General features: G+C 45.0%; 1 protein-coding gene across 5 annotated transcripts in view; it reads left to right on the top strand.

Annotated features, from left to right (window-relative positions):
• Nucleotides 1-2797: 2797 nt before the first annotated feature.
• Nucleotides 2798-21913, top strand: part of BANF2 (BANF family member 2) — a 33554-nt gene continuing 14438 nt past the window's right edge. For 3 of the 5 annotated variants that reach the window (XR_008557680.1, XR_008557683.1, XM_028144880.2), the window contains exons 1-3: nucleotides 2798-2886; nucleotides 3328-3409; nucleotides 15843-15951. The gene's annotated coding sequence lies outside the window, so the exon portion shown is untranslated. The remainder of the gene's footprint in view (nucleotides 2887-3327; nucleotides 3410-15842; nucleotides 15952-21913) is intronic. The other 2 variants (XR_008557681.1, XR_008557682.1) reach the window with 2 other exon arrangements.

Genomic DNA, 21913 nt, shown 5'->3' with positions numbered 1-21913 from the left:
AAGTTGAAATGTGAGGAAAGAAGAACTTTGGAGTGCTTTGCCCCCTAAGAATGATCTGTGAAAGTGTCCGGCCAAGTGGCAATTGGGTCCATTCAGTGGCAGTTTCAGAATTCCTGTACATGAAGGGTCTGATTGAAGGGGGTGGGAACTTGATTTGAGGAGTATTTTTTAAAATATATTTTTATTGATTTCAGAGAGGAAGGGATAGGGAGAGGGAGAGAGAGAGAGGGAGAGGGAGAGGGAGAGGGAGAGGGAGAGGGAGAGGGAGAGGGAGAGGGAGAGGGAGAGGGACAGGGAGAGGGAGAGGGAGAGGGAGAGGGAGAGGGAGAGGGAGAGGGAGAAAGAAACCTCAATGGTGAGAAAGAATCATTGATTGGCTGCCTCCTACATGCCTCACACTTAGCATGTGCCCTGACCAGAATCCAACCGTGACCTCCTGGTTCCTAGGTCGATGCTCAACCACTGAGCCACACCTGCTGGGCTTGAGGAGTATTTTTATGCCCTGTGCAGTGTTCCATTTGGATTGTATGGTTGTGTGGAGGGACTATGAGAGGACTGCTGCTGCTGATGGGAAGGTATATGTGGAAGGAGTTGGGGGGACTATGGCCCATTTGAAGGCAATGGAAGAGTTGGATTAACTGTAGGTATGAGGCTGGGCACAGTCATGACTGGGGCTGGGTACCTAGGAAATCGTATTAATCCAATTAGGCCAGTAGAGACCCTCTTCAACAGCCCCCTGAACCTAACAAGAGTCTTATTTTATATGGTACCAGGTCCAACTGCATATTCTTATCTCAGGAGGAATTGTCTGGAGAGGTGGAAAGCAGGAGGAATTTGCATAGCAAATCAGTGCCCTGCCGGCACCGCAGACAGGCCTTCCTGTGCGGAAGGAAAGGTCTTTGGACCAGGTTGCTAGGCTCCTTCTCCCTGCTTGCCTCCCCCTGACAGTATCCGCTGGGCTCCTGCATTTCCTCAAAGTGCCCTTCATGACACTTTAAAGGGGGCCAGCAGAACACCTTCACCTGCCCAGAGACCTGACACTCATCAGCAGTTCCCAGAAATTCCTAGTCATACAAAGTGACATTGTTTGTCTTGCCCCTTCTAAATGTGAACTTACCAAGGACAAAAACCATTCCTTATTCATGGTGTCTTAGTTTGGGTTCCCCCAAAAGCAGAGCCAGAAACAAGGACTCATGTGCAACTCATTTATTTAGGGGGCAATCCCAGAAAACTCAGGTGGGTCAGTGAAGAAGTGAGCCAGGAGAGAGAAGGCAGCAAGATAGGGTGTGTTATCAAGCCAGTTACCCCTGTGGGCAGCTGAGACTCCATCCTGTGAGGACCTCTGGGAGATGGTACTGGGCACACCTCTACTTTACCACACTGAGCGGGAGGGAGCTGGGGTATTTATCCACCAACTGCTAGCAGCCATCAGTGGAGGATGTTCTCAGGGAGACTTTAGTTCCTGGCCTTGCATCTGCACCACCTGCAGGTAGGGTGGGCTCCAGCAGCTGGAGACAGTCCTCTAGCAAAGAGACACAGTTACTGGCAGCAGGAAGTCAGGCTGCGTTTGTGCACTGAAGTGACAAAACCAAGAGGCTATAGGCAGGGGACAGACAACATCAGCTGTGCCTTCCCAACATGGCTCAGCACTGGCCATGAGCGGATCCTCAATAAAGCAGGTTGGTTGAACTCAGGGAGCTCTGCTCCTGTTTGTTCTCCAGCAACCTCAGAATACTGCTATCAGCTGGCAGTGCTATGTAGGATAGAACAAATGGCATTGGGGTGGTTTCTCCCAGGCTGACTGATGGCCTCTTCCAGGAGCCCAACACCCCTTACATATTCAAGCAATGGTTCTCAAACTGTGTTCCCTGGATGAGCAGCAGCATCAGTTGGGAACTTGTTAGAAATGCAAACTCTTGGGACCTTCCCTAGAACTACCGAATCAGGAACTCTGGGGGTGAGGCCCAGGAATCTGTATATTAGCAAGCCTTCCATTTGAACAAACCCTGAAGTTTGAAAACCACTATTTTAGTCTCTAAATGTTAGGACAGTCTCCAAGCCCATTTTGCTGTTTGGTTAGAATGCTTCTCACTCCCAACCTGAAGCACCAGAGGAGAAAGGCAATGGAGCCTCTGGAAACCTTTTAGACTTTGGCCCTTTTTTGTGAGTTGTGAGTTTTTCTTTTTTGGGGGAGGTCGGGGGACTTCTTAAATACATGTTGTGCCTAATTACCAGTGACCTCCAATGGAGAGCACAGACATATATACTATAGAAGATAACCTGAAAGATATCTCTTTTGGATTTGACTAAAAGGACAGACAGAGGATGGGGAAGATTTATGTTCCTGTTTGTTTTCCTGAGCTAATATTTAAATTCTTTTGGTTGCCCTATGAACACACCAGGTGGGAGATAGGGGAAAAGTCAGGAGTCTGCCCTGGAGTTTTAAATCAATCATAGAAAACGTGCAAAGGAAATAGTTAAGGGTTAGGGTTACCTGACTCAGTCAATTTGTGTGGGGAAAGTGGGCTTGGTGTAACTGCACTGACCCAGGCCAGGCCGGGGTAGGAACATATGGCATTGGGGTGGTTTTTCCCAGGCTGATAGATGGTCTCTTCCAGGACAGGCACCTCTCATTGCTTCTCCAGCTGTGCCAGCGCCGAACAGTACCCAGATGTGTTCCTTTGTTTTCAGGAGGAGCTCTCAGTCCCCTGATACCAGCAGTGACAGCAGGCCTTGTGGGGGCCACCCCAGTGGTGTGACATCACAATGTAGTCCATTCAGGAACTTGGGACTGACTTGCCCCTGGGCCCAGGATATAAGCTTACCCTCCTAGGGCTTACAGGGCCACAGCAACAGAGACAAGCACTAACCTACCAGGCACTCTTGGTGAGTATTTAGACTTCCTGAGAACCATGGAAAGAAATACAGCCAATGGTGGGCTGGCCCAGTGCTTTTCTGGTTGCAGGAAGTCATATTCCAATCACCTCCAGGGCCTGTTTTGCCACCTGCTCCAGCTCCCTGGACAAAGGTCAACTGTGCGCTTGATAGAGGCTCAGGGCAGGGAGGCCAGGCTCTCAGATGGGAAATCCACTGGAGCAACGCTCTAAGTGCCAGCTGAGGTCACAGGCAGCCATTGGCCCAGCAAAGCTCCTCAGAGCAGCGTGAGCAGGCCTAGCGTTGTGGTGCTGCAAGGCATGCCGCAATCACCTCCCCTCCAAAACCGTGCATGACAGCCCCTTCTCTCCTATACTTTGCCTTCTCTCTTTGGCTGTTTTAAATCCAGCTCCCCATGGGCCCCAGTGTATCAAATCTCTTCCTTCCCTTTAGGGACAATGAAAGAGGTCTGTGACCATGCTGGGAAGTGGGCAGATGGATTAGAACACCAGTAGAGCAGGCAAAACGGAAGCAGGTAAGGGGATAGAAGCAGGGCTTGAAAGCCATCTTTCTCAGAGGATCCTGGCTCTTCCCAGCTGGGCCTCCAGCAGTTGGTTGAGGGTGGTCTGAGGACTTCTACAGCCAACTGAGGGGACTGGGACAGGGGCACAGAGGAGGCAGAGCCAGCCTCCTCCATGTCATACACTCCCACAGCCTCTCCGTCCATCGGCTTCATGCATCCAGATGGGCCCTTCTCTGTCGGTGAGAACCAACAGGTCCTGTGCAGCCGCCACACACCTCCCACACAGGGGTGGTTTTTCAGAGGGCCCAAGATTTTGAGCAGCTTCTGGCGTTTCCTGAGTGTTTAAGGCAGGAAGCAAGGTGAATGGTGGGAGACATGTTCTACCCTGAGACTGTGCCATCTTCCTTGGTCTGATTGTGATGGCGGACACAGACCTCTACTGAGAACAGGTTAGCTCCACCTGTGACGATGCACATTTTAAGAGGGACATTAACCTAGAATTTATATGCCCTACACATAGAGACCAGGGTCCCCAACATGAGAGCACTCTGAAAGTAGAAGGGGGACAAGAGTATGCCTGTGAAAGGGTCCAGGCAAACCAGATGCCATCCATCAGCAGGGCTGGGACAGGATCCTTGTGATCAGTTGGGAGCTGGCCCACAAGATCTTTAAAGGCCATTCATTCGAAATCTCAGATTGGTCTTGTTACCTTGCTAATCCTCCAAGTTCAAACCCAAAATGATCAGACCTTCCAGGTGGCTGTGAACTTGGTGAGGAGGGAGAAACTGGAAGTAAGTGTAGTGATCAGATTCATGGACCTGCTGGGCCCCAGGTAGGAGCCAGGAGGATAGGCAGGCTAAGGGGGTGGTTTAAGGCCACAGAGCCAATTTGCAGAATGAATATTTGTTGAATGAATGAAGAAAAGAGTGATGGCCCCGAATTGGAATCAGCCTGAATGCTAATCAAACATCCCTTCGCCCATCTCTCTTCATTTCCCAAGATTTTCCTATCAAAATTATGCTTTGGCCAACATTTACTGAGCACTTATCGTATGCCAACTGTGTTCCGAGATTATTTCATGTAATCAGCCCCAGCCCATCAGGTGGCTGTCATCGTCCCCATTTCTCAGATGAGGATGTTCCAGATGTTGGGAGACATGTGAAGATGCCACAAAGACTAAATGTCCATGCAGGTCTCTCTAACTCCAAGGAGAGAACGCACCTGCACCTGCTGCCTCCCAGCATGTGCAAGGAAGCATTTCCCTATTTATCCTTCCTAAAGGCAAACAGCCAGTGACTCCCCCACTTCCTTGGGGACTATTATTTAGCCCCTCATTGATTTTTTTCCTGGCTGATGTTGGGCTTCCTGTGGGCCTGCCTGGTTCACTGCCCATGCCTCTCGCCCTGATGGGAAAGATGGAGCGGCTGTTTCCACACCAACAGATGTTATGCGCCAAGGAAGAAAATATGCTAATCGAAATCAGCTTTGGCTAATTGTAGCAATTTCCCTTCTGCATGTTGCCCTGAAATAGTAGCCATGCTCTGTTCTTTTTTCACATCAGGGAGCCCCAAATTGGCAGCATAAGTGAGGTTGCAAAGAAGTCAGTTAAACAGGCCTCTTTGCTGCCAGTTACCATGGATGAGGCCTTAAACGTGCCCTCTGGGTAAGACCCCGGTTTAGCTGCTCCTGGACTTTGGCATCTCGCTGTGGATAATTTGGACCTGCTGTTGGGCTGGAAGAGCCTCATTTAATCCTGGAGGAAACTGGAACCTCAATGGGTTTAATGAAGTACCAAGGCCAAGAGCATATGGTTAGACCTTGAACCTTGGCTTACTTCTTCTTTGTTCCACAGCCAGTGCTGGCCAATAGAACTTTCTGCATTGACGGTGATGTTCTCATCTCTGCTGACCCATATGGTAGCTACATGCACTTGACGTAGCTGGTGAGACTGAGGAACTGAATTTTCAATTACACTAACTGAATTTTCAATTACACTTAATTTTAATTTTACTAATTCTAATTTTAAGTTTAATAAATTTTAATGTTAAGTTTTAGTTTAATGCAAAATAGCCTCATGTGGCTAGTGGCCAAAAACTGGATGGAACAGCTGTAGCCCTGATGACTTTTGTGACTTCATCTCTTGACTTCATCTCCCAACTCCAGCTTTCCTCCTTCCCTCTGTGTTCACAGTCAGACTGGCTGCCTGTGCCTCCCTCAGACAGCAAGCAGTCCCTACTCAGGGCTTTGGCACGTGCTGTTCCCTCTGCCAGCAGCACATTTTCCCCTGATCGTTTTACAGTTTGCCCCTGGTCAACATCAGGGCCTCAGATCAAGTGTGTCTCCTCAGAGAAGAAATCTTTCTTATGTTATTATCTAATATTATTCACATCCCCACTCGAAATTTTACTTATCTCTCTGGATCTATGGGCCAGAAATTTGGGCAGGGCTCAGCTCCATGTGACATCAAGGAGGGTCACCTACTCAGTTGCATTCAACTGGGGGCTGGGCTGGACTAGGCGGTCTGAGGAGGCTTCCCTTAGTCATCTAGATTTCATGGGTCCTCTGGTGGCATCTCCATGTGGTCTCAGGATAATCGGAATTTATATATATATATATATATATATATATATATATATATATTGATTGATTGATTTCAGCGAGGAAGGGAGAGATAGAAACATCAATGATGAGAGATAATCATTGATTGCCTCCTGCATGCCCCCCACTGGGGATAGAGCCTGCAACCTAGGCATATGCCCTGACTGGGAATTGAACCTTGACCTCCTGGTTCATAGGTCAACGCTCAATCACTGAGCCACGCTGGCCGGGCAATATTTGGAATTTTTCTATGACAGCTGGCTTCTGTTGGTCCAAGCAAGTCACAGGTTGAGCCCAGATTAAAAAAGGGAGTGGAAATTGCCCACCTCCTGATGGGTGGGGCAGGGTGCATGCAGGAGGAACTTGTGGTGGCCACCTTTGCAGGCTATCGATAACCCTATAGTGGTGTTTCCCAAACTGGGATGAGTACATGAATCACCTGGAATCGTGTTACCATGAAGATCCTGATTCAGTAGGTCTTGGGTGTGGCCTGAGATTCTGCATTTTTAACAAGCTTCCAGGAGATTTGAAGACTGCAGGTCCACAACCACAATTGAGTATCGAGGCTGGATTAGGGTACGTGGTCAGGGCTGACCCTGAGTTTAGGTTTGGCTTCACAAATACCACCAGGGATATACATCACTACACTGGGTTAAGCATTGCCCCGTCTTACCGGGGTCCATGTGATCAGTCCCTTCTTCCAGGCCTGTGATGCTCACACCATACCATGGGGGACAACCCCACTCCGTCTCCCTGAATGCTTCCCACACATTCTTCACCAAGGTCTACGGCCCCTACGGCCTCTACTTTAACATTTGACTCTCATCATGCCCCTTGTAAAATTGATGGGGTGGTGATTATAAACCAAGTTGAATTAGAAACCAAACTCAAACTAGTTTAAAGGAAAAGTGATGTAGGCAGTGGGAACGGCACCAGGTATCTGAATGGTGGGGTCAGACCAAACCTGGGTTCAGCGACTTCGGTACTTCGGTTCTGGGTAGGAAAGAGTTCAGAGCCAAGACCCAAACTGTAAGAGAACATTTATTCGGTAAATCACAGAGGTAGAAGAAGTAATTCCTAGAAGAAATGGGCTTAGGAAACAAGTTATAGAAGTAAAGGAAGGGCCCTCGGAGCTTGGAAGTGAGGAAGCTAATGGTAACGTGCCTGGGGAAAGCAGGGGAAGGGGAAGGCACTGGCGTGCTCCCAAAGGGAGAGTGTACTGGGTTCTCCATCCTAAGGGTTTTAAGGGTGGAGGTTTTAGGGGAGGTCCCAGGGAAAGATCTTAATAGAATATTCAGCAGTTTTCCAGGTGTGTCCTTTTAGGATTGTGGTCTCTACTGATTGATTGGCTGGCAGCAGGCCAGTGGGTCATTATTCCCTGCAGCTTGTCCTGACATCAGCCATAACTGCTCCTCCGGACCCGGAGCTGAAATACAACAGAGGAATAGATGTTATCTCTGGGGAGGAAAGGTCAGGGCATCCAAACCTCATGACCAGTGATATGCTAGAAAGGAAAAGTCACACTGGGGGCAAGGTCCCACCCTACAATTGATTGTCTGTTGCTAGGCACCTGGGGCTTTCCATCTTGGTGACCTTCTGTACCTGGCCCATCGTCCTTGCTCTGCTCATGTCTGTCTAACTGTCTACAACATCATAGCTTCAGGACTGGTTGTATCTAGGCCCTCAGTAATGTTGTCAAGAATCTATTTGTCACCATCTTCATTATGCCTTCCTATCTCAGGCATGCTCTCCCCAAGTAAAGGAAGAAACAACCTCCTGTTTTGCAACCACAGCAAAATGAGAGACCATTTGTTTTCTAATTTTTCCAGCAAAAGTGCCTGAGTTCTCTCTGTTTGGCCTAGCTGGGGTCACATGCCCACAACGAACCAATCACTGTGGCCAGGAGGTTGTATAACCTCATTGGGTAGGCCTGGGTCGTGTATACTCTCTTGGAGCCAGGTGGTGAGGTCTGCCCCACCCAAGCCACATGGAATGAGACAAGAAAGGTCTGATTCTCCATGTAAAATTGGAACTGAGGGAGAGCTAATGGGAAGCCAAGAAATCACCACAATTGACCATGAGAACAGATGTTCTGTGATGGCGGGGAAAGCAGAGGCCTTATCAATTCCAGGAGCCTCACAGCTAACCAGGCCTCCTATCTCCAGAACAGACTTAAAACAGAGGTACCATTGAGGTAAAGAACTTTAGCAAGGCCTCTCTGTGTAAGGCTTTGAATAAGCTGGCATACACTGTGAATATCCAAGAACTGGGGGGAAGATTAGAGGCTATTGTTCTGTTGACCACACTTTGGGAAATTATTAACCTAACTCCATCCCACCCATTGTATAGAAGAAGCAACTAAGGCCAAGAAAGGGAAACTGGCTTGGGCAAGAACATGCAACTAGCTAATGTCAGGCTTATCCCCAACTGCTGCACTGTGACAGATCTGATGCTGCAGAGAAGAAGCACCTTGTACCTCAGGGCAGCCCTATCCCAGTGCTGGTTGTTTTCCTTCCCTTTGGAGGGTGTTTATTCCCCTTTCTCACAGTCATCCCTCACAGTCATGCTCTTAGGCTTTGTGGCACGGCCTCTGTGAGGGCCTACAGGTGCCCAGAGTGCTGGCCCTGCTTGGGGCATGTCCCTCGCTGCTGCAGACCTGAAGGGAACTATTGAAAGTGCAGAAAGCCACAAGGGACTGGACTTAAGAGCACACATTCACCTGACCCGCGAGATGACGCCATTGATGAGGTTGAGAGGCTTGATGTTTGGCCAAATGCGGAAGAGTCAGCAGCAGCCAGTGTCAGGAAGGAGGGGCCAGAGGGAAAAATATTTTTCCTGGAGACAGGCATGCTCTTTAAATCAAGACAGATGGTGCGTCAGGGCTATGGCGTGCTGACGTCAGGTGATTGTTATAACAAAATCATTTTTGAGGACCTCTCTAGACAGGACACTTCATACATGCTCCTTTTATGACACTTAATGACCCGTAGTTATAAAGAAGATAAACTGGACATCGGTTAGTTGGCAGAACTCACAAGTATTAGCTAAATACAAAGGATTCATGCTCTCCTTCTTGCCAAGTACACAATCTTGGATGTGTTATTAAACTCTCTAAGCCTCAGTTTCTTCACCTGCTAAATGGGGCTAAAATGAATTCCTGCCTCACAGCTTTGTTCTGAGAATTAAATAAGATAATGTCTGTGAAGTAGCAACATGCCTAACACATGCATAGTAATGACTACTTATGTGATGGAGGGAATGAAGAAGTTGGATCAGGTTCAAGTTCCCAGCTAGTAAGGGACAAAGCCAAGATAAAACACAGGCCTAGCTAGCCCTGGCCAGGTGGCTCAGTTAGTTGGAACGTCGTCCTGTTCATCAAAAGGTTGTGGGTTTGATTCCTGGTCAGGGCACATATCTAGTTTGCAGTTTCAATCCCCACCCAGGGCACATACAGGAGGCAACCGATCTTTGTTTCTCTCTCACGTTGATCTCTCTCTTTCTCTAAAACTCCATGAAAACATATCCTTGAGTGGGAATTAAAAAATAAAATAAGCCCTGGCCAGTTTGGCTCAGTGGAAAGAGCATCAGCCCGTGGAATGAAGGGTCATGGGTTCAATTCCAGTCAAGTGCATGTACCTTGGTTGCAGGCTTGGTCCCTGGCCCCAGTCAGGGTACGTGTGAGAGGCAACCAATCGTTGTGTCTCTCTCACAACAATGTTTTTTTTCTCTCTCTCTATTTCTCTCCCTCTCCCTTCCACTCTATAAAAATCAATGGAAAAACATCCTTGGGTGAGGATTAACAAACAAAAATAATAGTAATAAAATGAAAAAATGCCCTGGCTTGGCTCCTTCCTTTCCTGCACTGTCACTCAGGCAAGCAGCATTCATGAGCAGATGTGGTACACAGAGAGGTGCAAAGGGCTTTTTCAAGTCCTCCTCTATATAAAAGGAGGGTTCATATGTGTGTCTCTTTGGTCACTTTCAGGTGACTCTATCCAAAGGCCAGACAGAGAACTAGATGTGGAGCAGGGTGGGGTGTGTGTACCTGACCCCTGAGAACAGAGCCAGCGCCAAGCATGACTTGGTTGGGCATCCGTCATCAGCTCTCAAGGCCACCGAGGGGAAGAGACTGGCATGCACTGGAAATCAAGTCTTCACCAGCAGATGTTTTATTTTTTAAAATTGAGATATAACTGTCATAACATTACATTAGTTTCAGGTGTACAACATAATTATTTGATATTTGTATATATTGTGAATTGATCACCACAATAAGGCTAGTTAACATCCATCACCATACACGGTTACAAATTTTTTTTTTTCTTAGGATGAAAACTTTTAAGATCTACTCTCTTAGCAACTTTCAGATATACAATACAGTATTATAACTATAGTCATCATGCTGTATATTACATTCCCATGACTTATTTATTTTACAACTGGAAGTTTCTACCTTTTGACCACCTTCACTCATTTGTTTCCTACCTCCCATTCCCCACCCATCACCTCTGGGAACCACCAATCTGTTTGCTGTATCTATGAGCTTTGATTTTATTATTTAATTTTTTAGATTCCACATATATGTGAGATTACATGCTATTTATTTTTCTTTTACTTATTTCACTTAGCATAATGCCTTCAAGGTCCATCCACATTGTCACAAATGGCAAGATTTCCTTCTCTTTTTTTTTAAAAGATTTTAAAAATTTTTATTTTAGAGAGAGAAAAAGGAAGAGGGAGAGAGTGAAACATCGATGTGAGCGCAAAACATCAATCAGCTGCCTCCTGCACACCCCCTCCAGATTGAGCCGGCAACCCAGACATGTGCCCTGATGGGGAATTAAAGTAGCAACCTTTTGGTACATGGGACGATGGATGCCCAACCAACTGAACCACACTGGCCAGGACAAGATTCCCATCTTTTTATGACTTGATATTTCATTGTACATATATGCCAGATTTTCTTTATCCATTCATCCATGTCTTATCTATTATGAATAATGCTGCAATGAACATGGGAGTGCATATATCTTTTCATGTTAGTATTTTAATATTGTATGGATAAATAACCAAAAGTGGAATTGCGAGATCATATAGTAGTTCTATTTTTAATTTTTTAGTAGCCTCCATACTGTTTCCATAGTGGCTGCACTAATTTACATTTCTACCAACAGTGCATAAGGGTTCCCTTTTCTCCACATCCTTGCCAATACTTGTTTTTCTTATCTTTTTTATAGTAGCCATTCTAACAGGTGTGAGTTGATATCTCATTGTGGTTCTGATTTGCATTTCCTGATGATTAGTGATGTTCAGCATCAGTGGATGCTTTTGAGATGAAAATCCCAGTCAAGATTTAAGGGAAGGTGCTAGAAATAGTGCCTGGCCATCAAGTGGAAGATGGCATGGAGGCAAGAATGGTGACCACCCATTTATAGATATCCCTGGGAAGATCAGAACATGTCCTTAGGAAACCATGTCCAAGGTTGAAGATGAGAACCACTCAATCCAAGATGAGGGTTTCATAAGAGTTGAAACTTGACAACCAAGGTTCCTAACCTGGGACCTTGGTCCATAGTTTCCTGAAACTTAAAGTCAAACTTTATATGTGCAAGTTGGGCATTTTTCTGGAAGGAAAGTCTATAGTAAGAGAGGCTAACTGGTGGTATGGCTTTGTTTTGTTGGGTCCACATTGTGTAATAGATATCTGAATCATTACCCAACATTTTAAAATTGGGAACTTGCACTTAAAGATAAAAATTTGGGGTTTCTCTTAAAATAACTCACAAGATCTGGCCACCTGGGACCCACATTCCCAAGAGGAAGCTACCTTCTTTAGGTAGGTTGTGAGACCCAGGCAGCCACAGTCCATACCATTTTGTGACCTCCCTGATGAATGCCAAATGTCAGTCCTTGTTTATCATTGCCCTTGCACTATCTTTCCTCACTGATTTATTTTTTTCACTTGCCTGGACTCTCTGGTTTTTGTGTTTGTAACCTCTAATCTGAACTTTTAATAGATTTCAAAAGGGTGTCTAATTTCAAACCAGTGACTGAGAATAAGGTCCCTTCCAGCTTAAACTCTTCCCTCACAAACCAGCATTGAGACAGACCCTTAGCAGGAGCAGACTACTGCCCTGCCCAGGCCAAGGAGCCCAGAATCTCTTCCCCCTAAGGAATGTGGTTATACTCTGTGTCCATGAGTGTGCTTACAAATATGCAGGCTTATCTTTTGATGGCTACAAAGCTCTAAAAGGTCTGCAGAAATTACTGAAATTCCTTCGTATAGTCTCCACAAGAGTCCTGTTTGTAATATAAATAGTTCATTATCTGCTCAGATGAGAATGCCATCAATGAAACCAATGCAATCTTTGGGAGGTCCTTTCTTTATGGCCTTGAAAACCTGGCTTTTGAGCATAGACAAATCAGAAAGAGCACACAACTTTTGCTGAGACCTCCTTTCTGAAGCCAGAACCAACAAGGCTATTATTTTTATTTTTATTTTTTTAAGTCTTAGGTAGGTCTTTACATTTGGAAAGATTGGGCAAGTCACAGTCACTTAAAGCCCATTTCTGAATGAAGACCCACAGATGCATGGATGCATACCCTCATATCCTCACACCCAGAGACATGGCATGCAAAACTGAAGGGGTCCTTAGAAGGAACTGAACTGCTGTGCTGAGAACCAGCAGATAAGGGAAAGGGCATGAAATGTGAGAGCTGGAGAGATAAAGGAAAGTTCAATCTTGGACTAGGTGCTCCGTCTGCCAAAGAACAAGTAGACAACACATGGAATGTGGGCTTTACATATCTTAGAATGGAATCAATGCAATGCTTAAAACACCACCCAGTTGCACAGTTCCACCTATACAATAAGATGTCCCTTGCTAGCTGACAGCCAATGCTGCAACCCCAGTTTGCACCTTGGGAGAGGAATTCAGGCCAGAGCTAGAAGGAGAGAAAAGGATTGCTCAGAGCCCAGAAATCCAGTGGAAGTCTTTCTTGATGACCCAGTGCTTGAGAACACAGATTTAGTCTGAGGTACAATTGTGTTTGAGGTGCAGCAATGCCCCGAGTCAATTAATGTATCTTCTCTGTAAAATGGAAATAATCACAGAACCTTACCTCCTCACACAGATTAAATGAGATAACGCATGAGAAGTGCTTCGCCCAGTGCCTTAGGAAACCCGGAGAAGCACTAACTGCTCTCAGGCTGGGTTTCCTGGTCACCAACTTTGAGAATCTAATTTAAGTACAAGTACAGATACTCTTGGACCCTTGATGGGGTTATGTCCTGATAAACCCATAGTAGGTTGAAAATAAGTTATGTCGAAATGCATTTTCTACACCTAACCTACTGAAGATCATAGCTTAGCCTAGCCTACCTTAAACATGCTCAGAACACTGACATTAGCCCACAATTGGGCAAAATCATCAAACACAATGAATACATTGTAGAGCATCAATTGTTTACTCTTGTGATAGCATGCTGCCCAGAAGCTGTGTCTAGCTGCTGCTGCCCAGCATCACCTGAGTATCCTGCCTCATATCGCTAGCCTGGGAAAAGATAAAAATTCAAGTATGGTTTCTACTGAATGCGTATCACTTTTGCACCATCATATAAAGTCAAAAAATCATAAGTCAAACCATCATAAGTTGGGCCATTTGAGGTTAATTTGGGAGGGGATTCGGGTCACACAAGTAGGAGAGTGAGGAAGCAAGACAGAGAAGGGATGACTGTGATCACGAGCAGGTTACTGCCACAGGCAATCGAGGCCTGGTCCCTCAGGACATCTGGGAGATGGTGTGGAACCAAGTCTCAGAGTTTTATCCATAGGTGCTTGCAGTGGGGACTGAGAGCCCTGAGGAGATGTGGGCAGGCAGGGGTGGCATCTGCTGAAATTGCCTTTGTTCTTCTTCTGATTGTGATCTGCAGAGGAAAGAGCATGGTTTTGGAGCCACCCAGACCTCAGCTTACATCCCAACACTGCCTTTTATTAGATATGTGACCTTCTTTCCCCCCGTAGGCCTCAGTTTTCTCATCTCTCAAAATAGGAACAATTCCTGGGTGCTGCCAAGTTAATTTTGAGGATTAAGTGTGATGATGGCCATAAAGAGGCAGGCATGTAGTAGGTGCTCAGCAAACGTAAACCCCCTTTGGTTCTGTTTTTCCCACTTGCCTGCAATCCTTATTCTGTTCCTAGTCTCTGGGTAAGCCTCAGCTGGGGCTAGACATGCTCTCCAGCTGAGCAGGAACATATTGACTTCCAAACTAGTGTTTGCCTCTGAGGTGACTTTTGAGTGACAGGTTGTCTTACCACAATGATCTCTCTAGCTATGAATTATCATGTTGTTTCCTCTTTAGCTTCGAACTTCATGAGTCTGTGGCTCTCATTAGAATTACAGTAGGAGGCATACATGGCTTGCTTGAAAGGGGCCAAGCCAGGAGCAAAATCCCAGCAGGAAAAATATCTGACTCTTGCAGCTCACTCAGTAGCTGAGGGTTGGGTTGTGGGCAGATCTGGGGGCTTCTGCCGAGTCAGATGGTGTGGAAGAGGGCTGCCAGAAAAAGTGCAGGATGACCAGTTCAACTGCATTTCAGATAAACAATGAATAACTTTTTAAAGTATAAGTATGTCTTGTTAAATACTTGGATATACTAAAAAGTTATTTATTGTTTATCAGAAATTCAAATTCAACTGGGCATCTTGTATTTTTATTTCCTAAATCTGCCCATGTTAGTCTGGTGGAACAAACCCTCGTGTCAGCCCTGCAGGCAACGAGGTGCAAAGAAGTGCTACCCACCTCCAGATTGCATCCCTGGGGGCCTTATCCAGGGCCTGTAAACCCCCCATTCACCATTTTTTCCCTTAAGACATTGGTAACTGTACAGTGGGGACAGTCACAAATTCACTTGCGTTACACTTAGATGTGCAAAGAAAACACACTTGTTTATTCTTAGACAATAGATTACAGGGAAACGTAGATAAGTTAGCAAAGTGTAAGATCTCTGGCTAGTTTCCCTGTGACCAGGATTCAGATGTACGTGGCCCAGATAGGGAGAGAGGAGAGAAGGAGGGCAGGGGAAGGAGCTGAGCAAGGCTTGTGCCGGCTGGAATCAGCTTCCCCCTGACACCACAGTAGCTCTGGATTAGGATTGTGCCAGAGAGTTGATCCCACCTAGAGACAAGGGGACTAGTTTTTGTATTTCAATGTCAAGGGTCATTGGCTGCCCTCAGACAGGGCCAGGGCCTCCTAACCTCCCAGGTGTCTCCAGGTGTGGCTGTTTCCATTGCCAATGGAAGCCAATACTCCCAGGAGAGCCATCACTGTGTTAATGAGCACTTTTAGCAGCTGGGAATGGATGCACCAGCTGGTCCAAGGAACTGGGCATGTCACCAATAGCACCTACTATGCTCTCTCTCTCTCTCTCTCTCTCTCTCTCTCTCTCTAGCTTCACACCATATCCTTTCAGTGTGAGTAATCAGCTACCCAGGCTACTTTAAAGAGTCTCTTTTGGGAAATGTGTCTCCTTATTGATCACTCTGTCCCTCGTACCCTCCCTAAGGTGTTATGTGGCTGTTGATGTGGGGAGAAGTGTCTATGCATCTTCATGGCAGTGGGGGTGGGGGGGGGGGGGGAAGACAAGGCTTTAAATACTTGTGGTGTCAACAAGATGATGACCTGATCTTTGTGGCAGTGTGCCTGCTCTGGTCTGCAGGGATAACCAGCCCCTTTTGGTCTTGTAGGGATATTTTGGCACCCACTGCTAGAGTCATTTGCCCTGATTATAAGGTCCCCATTCATGGGACCTCTCCATTCTGACTCCAGGCTTCTGCTCACCCCTCAGGCCTCAAAGCATCTTCTGCCCAGTGCGCAGGCTCATCTATGCAGCCATTGTTCCTGGCTACTATACCACTGCCCGAAACACTTTGGAAGTGGTCTGTTCATGTCATCTGGTAAGCCCAGTGAAGTATTCCCATGGCACGGCAATGTTCCAGACCTTGCCCTCTGGAATCTGATGTGTCTGCCCACTTTGGGATTTTTGTCCCAGAGAGGGAAGGTTGAGACCCCTACCCCTATTACTTACTTCCCAAACATCATCTTCTCTCTTGTGGATAATGGGGCAAGCTTTCAAGGGCAGAAGAGGTAAGTACTCCCTTCCTCTTTCTTCCTTTTGGGGAAACTCCTGCTTCCCAAAATGACATTGCTTTTACCTTCTCTCTGGGGCTATAATGGCAGAGAAAGGAGGAATCAAAAAGCTCACCAATAAGGGAGTGTAAATCAAGATGTTTAAAAATATATGTTATAGTAAACCCATAGCAGAAAGGTGGAAGCAACTCTAATGTTCATCAATTGATGAATGATGATAAATGTGAAAAAATTCTGGAGATTGGTTACATAACAATGTAAATATCCTCAACACTACTGAACTGCACACTTAAAGATGGTTAAGATGGCAAATAACAAATGCCTTGTCCGTGGAGGGTAACTAATACATGCACCCATTCCTTACATGACTTATTTTTTTATTTTGTTTTAGTTTTTTAAATATTCTTAAGCCTCACCCAAGAACAAGATTTATTGGTTTTTAGAGAGACAGGAAGGGGGAGAGAGAGAAAAAAACATCAATATAAAAGAGAAAAATTGGTCAGTGCCTCCCATATGTGTCCCAACCAGTGATCAAACCCCCAACCTAGGGCAACCTATGTGCCCTGACCAGGAATCCAAACCACAACCTTTTGGTGTGCCGGACAACACTCCAACCAACTGAACCGCCCTGCTAGAGTGATGACATTTTTAGATCAGCCCTTGATCCTTTGCAGAGAATGGGTGCAGAAGGAGAGGAAATATCTTCGTGAAGGAAAGATGCAATCAGAAACAGCCCCAGCTAGAACCACTATCCAGGCAAAAGATATCCAGCATAGGTAGGATTTTAGAGAAAGGGGACAATTTTATCCAGGGGAAGAAGATTGGGAGGCTTAGAGTCATGGATGAGAAAGGTAGAGTGCAGACAAGCTGGGGAGACAAGTGACTTCTTCAGGGAATCTTTGTAGTTGTCTTGGCTGCAGGCACAGTGATCTTAGCACAGGTCAATAATACCTTACTCAAAACCATTGGATCCAGATGTTTTGGAGGAATTTAAATTTTTTAATTTTTGAAAGGCAAAATGGTGCACATTCTGTATATTATAGAACATTGCCAGTGGAGTCTGGCTCAGCACCCTGTAAACAAACCTATTAATATTCCTGTGACAAATGTATAAATATTCACACTAAGTGGGATAATAAAGACTATAAATAGCCTCATGTCAGTTCAGGCCAGGTTTTGCTGCCAAATAGTTTTTTTTAAAAAAAAATATTCTGGTTTCCAGAACCTTTTGGATTCAAAAATGGCAGAATAGGAATTGTGGACCAGTATGAATTTTATACCATCTAAAGACTATAAATTGCCAAAACCGGTTTGGCTCAGTGGACAGAGCGTCGGCCTGCGGACTCAAGGGTCCCAGGTTCGATTCCGGTCAAGGGCATGTACTTTGGTTGCGGGCACGTCCCCAGTAGGGGGTGTGCAGGAGGCAGCTGATCGATGTTTCTCTCTCATTGATGTTTCTAACTCTCTATCCCTCTCTCTTCCTCTCTGTAAAAAATCAATAAAATATATTTTAAAAGATAAAAAAAAAAAAATAAAGACTATAAATTAACAAACAAACAAACAAAAACCCCAAAATGTTAGAAGGGACCAGAACAATGGGTTGTAGCACATCCAGCATTTTAAGTTTATAAATATGAAACAAAAGTGACTTGCCCAAGGTCACACTGCTGGGCATGGGCAGAGCTAAGATCAGGGTCAGGTCTCCTACCCCCAGCCCAATATGCCCAGAAGTAATCTAGCAGTGACCTTCAGACCCAGATTGCCCTTTGAGTGGAGTCTAGAATCCATGAAGTCAACCCTCCTTCTCCTTTCTAGTTCTCTGAAGCGGTAACCTCTTGTCTTAGGAATGCCCCCTTATCTCTGGATGCCCGGTTCAATTGCATTTCAGATAAACAATGAATAACAGCCTTAAAGAGTCATGTATAAGACAGCCACCAAAGATCTTATTTGTCATTATATACTTGGATCTAAGGGTAAGGAAGGCAAATATTACCTTTATTTTTGAATAATCAACATTAATGGTCACTGAAAAATGATTTTTCCATCTCTGATGCCTAAGCCTTGGGACTAATTTTGTCACAGGTCTCTGGGCAGAATGAAGATGCACAAAGTAGGCACACTATCAACACTTGTTGAATGAATAAGTGCACTAAATTGGGGTGTTTTAATTAGAATTCTTTGTTTCAAATAGCACAACCCCCACTTAAATGGATTAAACAAGAGTGAGAAATACTGCTTAACATAATTGAAAAGTTCAGGGGTATATGCCTTCAGGCATGGCTAAATCCAGGCCTGCAAATGATTATTTGGGAATCTGTCTCTTTCCTTCCCTCAGATTTGCTTTCCTATGTGTTGCTTCCTTCTCAGGCAGGCTCTCAGGCACAGGTAATAGCAAAGATGGTCACCAGCAGTTCTGCACTCACATCCTACCAGCTCAGCAATCCTTCCAGAGAAAGACAGCCTTTTTACCAGTAATTCTAACAGAACTCCCAGACTTGGCCTCAGCTGGGTAGTGTACCCATTTCTGAACCAATCACTATAGCCAAAGTGATACTCTAGTTTCACTGGCCAGGCCTGAACATTGTTGCCCCCTGGAGCCAGGGTGTTGGGAAGATAGAGAATGAGGTTTGGGGAAAAGTGGTCCCTAAGGGGAGTGGGGGTGATGGTCCCAGAAGTAGAGAGTGTGGCTGCTCAGCAGTGTAGACAATGGACATCTCTTACAGGGGTGGATGCCAAAAGGTCTTTCTATGATATGGAAGGACACAGTAAGCTCATGTTTTAGAAGATAACAGTGTTAGAAGAAACAGAAATCAACTTGATCATATACCCATAGAGAATTGTTTGATAATAGGCTTGAGAAATGATGATTAAATATAATCCCAGTGAATCAGCTCACCTGTAGTGGTATTTACTCTATTCAGAGGGTGTATTACGCATTTTATATTCAGTTAACTCATTTGATCCTCACAGCCATCCTGTGGGTGGATGACATGATCCTCATTTTACAGATGAGGAAATTGAGTCTTTGAATCCTCTCAGGTCAGGAATCCTCTCAAGATCTCACAGTCTGATATTTCTACCTTCATTGCTGACTCCATCGCTTGGGCATTTCTTCTACCTATCTGCATTGCTGGTGGCTTTCTTCTCTCAGATCTGCTTTTCTCTGTGTTATATCTTCCTTAGATAGGTTATCCGTTGGTGGTGGGAAATTCTCATGAGAAAGTCATTCATAGGTGTCCCAGGGTGTGGCCTGAGAAGGTGAAGAGTGGTTACTTGCCAGCCCCAGGAAACTGTGATGCGCATGGGCGCCCTGAAAGTAATTCTAGTTGACTATACACACTGGAGCTCTATGTCTTGAGGCCATGAGCTTCCATTCAAAAAGGGAGGTAACCTTGCAGGATCTCCTCAGACACTAACAGGTTAAAGGGAAAATGGGCTCCTCAGAGTCAGACCTCAATGTCATAGAAACACTACCTCCCTTCTTTTCATCCTTTCTCTATGAATGACTGGAGAGGGACAAGCCCTGGTCTTCTGAAAGGAGAAGATGCAGCTTTGAGGGGTGGGGAGGAGGTGCTGAGTCAGGAGTGGTGTTTGACAGACAACATTCCTGATTGGTGAGAAGTGTGTAATTTCTTCACTCCCTCCTAGTCCAACTCCATCATCTCACCATCCTCTCACTGGAGGCCAAGGGCCTCTGTAGGAACAATCTGAGATCATTCTCACCCTCATTCTCTTGCCTTCATTTTGTGCTGTAAGGCTGCAGAGTTTTGAGGACATAGAATTGGATCCTGAATTTTCCCATAAATCTGCTTAGTTTAGGAACTTTTTATCTTGCCATATGTTTGGGGCTTTGAACATATAATAAGGCAGCTTTTAATAAAGGGTTGAGTATTTTGAGTACATGTATTTAAGTTTTAAAGTAAAGGTAGAAAGAGAAAATGGAGGCATTGAACAGAAGTAATGAGAACTATGAAGGGAGGGAGGTTTTAATTCATGCTAGTTTCTCTATATGGTCATCATGTTTAGCTCAAAGCTCCCTAGTAGGCTGAGTAAAAAGAGAAATATGTTTACAAATTCTTTTTATCATAAAGGTAGAAATATACCAATTTTGAAAGGTATACTTTTTTATTTGCATTAAATTCCAAAAGATTTATTATGTGTGACATTATATAAAGCAACATAAGGACAGCAGTATTCTCAACAATGTTAACACATGTGCAGATCTCCCCATCCCTTGCAACCTACCCCTTGTTACCACCCTCAGTAAAGATTGAGGGCAAAACATAAAGTTTGACTATTAACATCTCAGTTCCTGGGGCAATCCAATATATGCCAAAATATAAAGCAAGCATGAAAATATGATAATACCTCATTTTCTCAACAAGAAGACCCCCAAAATGTTTGGCCATTTGAATAGAAATGTTTAGGGGTATAAATAATCTACTTATACCATTTTATTTCATAATTTCATTACGTATATTTAAAATCACGTATAAAATAATATATTTAGAAATATGGCACTTTTTCCATTTATATTTCAATAAAACAATAGTATGCTCACTATATTCATGTATTGTCCACATCAGTGTCTTCATCATTGTAGTCACTTTTTGAATCATCTTGTAAGGTTTTCTGAGAATAATGACTTCAATTCCAGCTAATGGTTGCTGTTGAGAGATGTCTTTTTTTTTTTTTAATTCGTGTATAATATCCTCACTGAAAATTGTATCCCAAGCCCCAAATACCCATTTGTGTGGCATTAGAGCAGTCCCCTCACTCCCACCCCATGTATCTAACAGGGCATATTTGTGATGCCTTCACATAAAGACCTATTGTATAGATTTTAAAAATGATCTTTAAACAAAGTCAAACATTTGCAACGAGGAGGTCATTCCTTTGGGAACCATGATTAAATTCCATTGACTCTTTTATTCCTTGTTTAAACAGGTGATTTCTCTGAGCGTCTGAAACCAGACTTGATTGAGGTTATTTCCTGCCAATGGGCTCCCTCCACCCTGCTCCCCCAACAGTGCTTTGTGGTTCAAAATAAAGTAATTGAGAGTACACCCTTTAACCCAAGAATCTATTACAGGACTCTTTAAGACATTTGCAGTAGTTTTGTCACATGGTGACCAAGTGCGTAATCTTCCCACAACACAGCCCACCTGGAAGCCCACCCAGGAAATGCTGAGTGACTTAGAAGGGGGACGCTCCTCTGGGAAACGTGGAGCCAGCTGTGCTTTGCTCGGCACATGATCTTGAGGAGGTCACTATAATTCCTGGGATTCCATTTTCTTATGGGTAAAATGAGGGGTTTAGGCTAGATCAGAGAGGTCTGGGGGAGTTCAAGGGGACTGTGGGGATGACTTTGTGTTTGGGGGGAGGAGGAGCCTCTCTGTTGCCATCACTTCATTCCCCAGCCAACAGAGTAATTCTGCTTTGATCTATTTTATTCAAAGGGACTCCAGGTAAAATTTCCTTTGAAGTAAAAATCCATTTTTTTTAATTAAAAGGAAAAGGGGTGGGTAGGCTGGTATTGAGGTCTGCTTGCTCTGGAGTTCTCTGACTTCAAAGCCATCAGGGGTCATAGTGACATCTTCTTATTGATGGTTAATGAGGATAAGATGTGCTTCGGTGATGGGGGTGAGAGTGGGGGTAGACACTGCCTGTGAGTTGCTGAGCATATGCCATCTGGTGACTCAGATGTTAGAGAGCCCACCAGAAAGTCCCACTGAGCTGGAGTCCCAACATCCTAGAAAGCCTACTCAT

Source organism: Eptesicus fuscus, chromosome 12 (genome assembly GCF_027574615.1).
Source record: "Eptesicus fuscus isolate TK198812 chromosome 12, DD_ASM_mEF_20220401, whole genome shotgun sequence".
Classification (NCBI taxonomy): domain Eukaryota; kingdom Metazoa; phylum Chordata; class Mammalia; order Chiroptera; family Vespertilionidae; genus Eptesicus; species Eptesicus fuscus.
This window is presented reverse-complemented; position numbering and strand designations above follow the sequence as displayed.